The 3,491-nt window shown below is 46.5% G+C and overlaps 1 protein-coding gene across 1 annotated transcript in view; it reads left to right on the forward strand.

The window, feature by feature from the left end:
* THSD1 (thrombospondin type 1 domain containing 1) overlaps positions 1-3,491 on the forward strand; it is a 31,052-nt gene that overhangs the window by 22,359 nt on the left and 5,202 nt on the right. The gene's annotated exons all lie outside the window — the stretch shown is intronic.

A 3,491-nucleotide genomic window follows, 5' to 3' on the forward strand; every position in this document is an offset into this window, starting at 1 on the left:
TGCCTTACCCCTTGCTTTGGCTGCTTCCATCTTCCATGCACTTCCTTGTGCTGGCAGAAGTGGAGTGTGGAGAACTGGAATGGAGCCAGCTAAAAAATGGACAGTTGGGGGATGTGGAGAAGTTGTTTATCACACAGCCACTGCAATGCCTGCGCCACTGAAAAGGGAAGGGCAGCAGAGGGGGAGAACGTGTAGCTGGAGCAGGAAGAGGGCAGGACTCCTTTTTGATGGAGGTACTGGTTTGAACCAGCTTCAAGGTGTTTGTTCAATGAATGCCTCAGAAGTATACAGGCAGGACTGAAATGTATTGTGGACCACTGTAAGAAATGGGTTGGTGTTGAACAAAAGGTTGGGTGAAGGGAAAATCGTAAAAATTACATTCCATCAAGTCAGGTATTGCATTTTGTGAGTGTTTCTGCAGCACTTGGGATGTTTTAACAGTTTATTGTTAACGCGTCTGATGTTTTGTGTCTGATGTTTTTAATGACTGGAAAATGCTGGCCCTGTGGGTTTGCTTATTTCGTAAAGCTCTGAGTGTAAGCAGAGAAGAACAAGTCAGACGTTTAGGGGCCCAGCTTAAAGCCAATGCTCTGCTCTAGGGCTAGTTGTTGTCTCTATGCCAAACTCTCTCAGGCTGCTGCAGGTAGTGATGCCACCAGCAAAATGCAGTGGAGTAACTAGTGTTTTTCTAAAGCCGATGCTAGGCTGTGCTATTCCGTGCCTTCTGTTACCTGCTGGAGGGGTATTTCCATAAGCACAGTGTTTGCCTTGGCTCCTTGCCTGCCAGCTTCACCCTGCTCCTCTGGAGCTGAGGGAGCAGTCCCGGTGCACAGAGCTGCCCAGAGAGGGGTCTGCACGTGCAGAGCACGCGCTGGACACCTGATTTGGGTGTGCACTTTGCTTTACGCGCGCAAAAGCGACAGGCCTCTCTGGTGCTTCTTGAAAGTGTCACTCTTTCCATACAGGTGTGCAATGGTATAGGGCATACGATGATTTCCACTGAGGTCAGCTGTCCTGTGAATGTGCAGTGCACATGGCTGTGGCAGTCTGGTTGGAATTACTGTCTGATGGTGCTCAGCAGGTCTGGAGAAGACTTAGATTCCAGTGAGGTCTCTGGGTTAATGAAGAGAGTTTATATATAGGAAACCCAGATGCACAGGAGGCCTACATCTGCACCTGTTGTGGGATCATCTGGAGGAATTACCTCGCTTCTCTCTTGCACATGGTTTCTAATCCTCCTGCTCCCACATCAGGCAGCTTCCTTTATTCAATCATCTACATGATTTCATCTCATTGAACCTTAAATTGCTCGAGAAGTGACTCAACAGTGTGATCTTACAGTGTTCATCTGCTGCCTGATTTCAGGCTGGGAGTGTCATCCTTCCCACCCCCCAACTATCCGTACCTTTCTGGAGCAGGAAAACTTTTTTTCAGCATAGCTATGTTTGCAGTCGTTAGTCCAGCAGATGGAGCAAATGGCTGAATAAACGAAACCAGCACACAGGCTAGGGGCAGAGGTAGATGAGATGGAGAGAAGCAAACCTAAGTAACTAAGTCCTGTTTTGAACTTCGCTGTTTGCTAGCTGTTTCTACTCCAAATGATACAACACAGTGAGCATTGCAGATAGAAAATGGAGTCTTTAGAAAATAACTATGAGACTAAGAGAAAGATGAGCAATGCTCTGCTGCAGCAGTACTGAACTGTGCAATTGCTGGTCCTGCCTTCTCCCCTGAGGTCCGCGTGTTCACTCACTGACTCAGGCCCCAGAACGACAATGCTCCGTGCTGCAAACATGGGGGCATTGGGCTGAATGCAACTCTTAGAGATTGTCTGTAAAAGATTCAGCAGGCAGTGCTCGTGTTCTTTATTCTGATGTCGAGCTCTCAGAGTGACATGGAGATCAAGGTTAATCCCATGGCAGGATTTTTTTCAAAGGTCTTGGGGCTGTTGGGTAGCCTCAAGTAAAAGAAATGGGTGTCCTGCCCACCCAGCACCCTGCATGTCTGTTATTGTAGCAGCCTCAACCTTCTGGTCTGTGTCCATCAGTGCATCCTGCACACCTAATAGCTGTGCTACCAGCTTGCTATTGAATGAGTGTTTTTCTGGATTACAAGAAGTACATGGTGTCTGCTTCTCATTATTCTGCAGACACATTTCCTATGGCTGGATAGTCACTGTGACGCACCTGGCAAGTTTTACAGCAAAGTGTCTATCACTCTGATGGAAGGCTTTGTGTTCTGCATAAAACTAGATGCTGGGGCAGGGTTATTAAGTGGTTCGGTATGAGCTCACAGCTTCATGGCCAGCTCTTGTCAACTACAACTGAGTAGTCTTGTCCTCCAACAGCATTTTCATGGCCTTATGGAGCTGATATTTGGCGACAAGAAATTGGGGAGTGCTACACACACTCAAATTTGCTGCTGGACCAATTCGTCCCCTTTCAACAGTGCTGTATTCTGCTCAGGGCTGCCCCTGAAATGCTAGAGACCTCATCCAAAAAAAGAACTATTAATCTCTTGTTGGTTCAGCTATCTGTAATGTGGTGCAGTGGGCAGGTGAGAGGTTAAAAAAGGGCTGTTGAAAGCTCTGAGATGTTCATATTACAGGTTAGGATCATAGAATATCTCAAGTTGGATGGGACCCATAGGGATCATCGAGTCCAACTCCCTGCTCCTCACAGGACTACCTGAAACTAAGCCATATGATTAAGAGCATTGTCCAGACACTCCTTGAACTCTGACAGGCTTGGTGCCGTGACCACTTCCCTGATGAGCCTGTTCCAGTGACCGACCACCCTCTCAGTGAAGAAAAGTTTGGAGAGTAGTATTCTCTCTTTGAAGGCCCATCTCCACGACAGAAGAGTGTCAGTACTAGAATGCCAGGGGCACCAGAGCAATGGCCTTCTCAGCTGGGAGCTTGCTGTGCAGGGGGAGGGTTTTGTCCTCTGGGGCTGTGACACCAGGCAGCGGTGGAAGAAGCACCCTCAAAGGACTGCTTGGAAAAGTTACACTGCTCCTGCTAGTGCTGCCTCTCTGCTCTTCAAACTCACTGCAATTCTCACACCCACTTAAGGTATCCTAAAAATAATTTTAAAGTGGCACCTGAAGTACTAGCCTGGGATGGGTTATTTTTACCCCTTTTATGGCACTTTTCACCAGGGGATCTTAACATAACTTCATAAAGGAGGGCAAATATTGTTATCCTGTATTACATGTATTTAGGAGTGCCTTACAGAAATGGCAGAACAGGCAAAAGTTAGGATTACATTTAAAAGGTCCATGGAAGCCTTCATTTAAAGAAAGTAGATCTATTCCTCCCAGTTGGTAGTCAACAGTAGCAAGTCATCTACAATGAGCAAATTTTAACGGTTGACAACTTCCTGTATTGTATTAATTGGTTATTTTTTTCTTTGTAGTAAAGTATCCACCCTAAAATACCAAAATGCTGATGACAGTGCAACTCTGACAGACTTGTGTGCTCTTTGTTACAG

This window comes from Balearica regulorum, chromosome 1, assembly GCF_011004875.1.
Source record: "Balearica regulorum gibbericeps isolate bBalReg1 chromosome 1, bBalReg1.pri, whole genome shotgun sequence".
Classification (NCBI taxonomy): Eukaryota; Metazoa; Chordata; class Aves; order Gruiformes; family Gruidae; genus Balearica; species Balearica regulorum.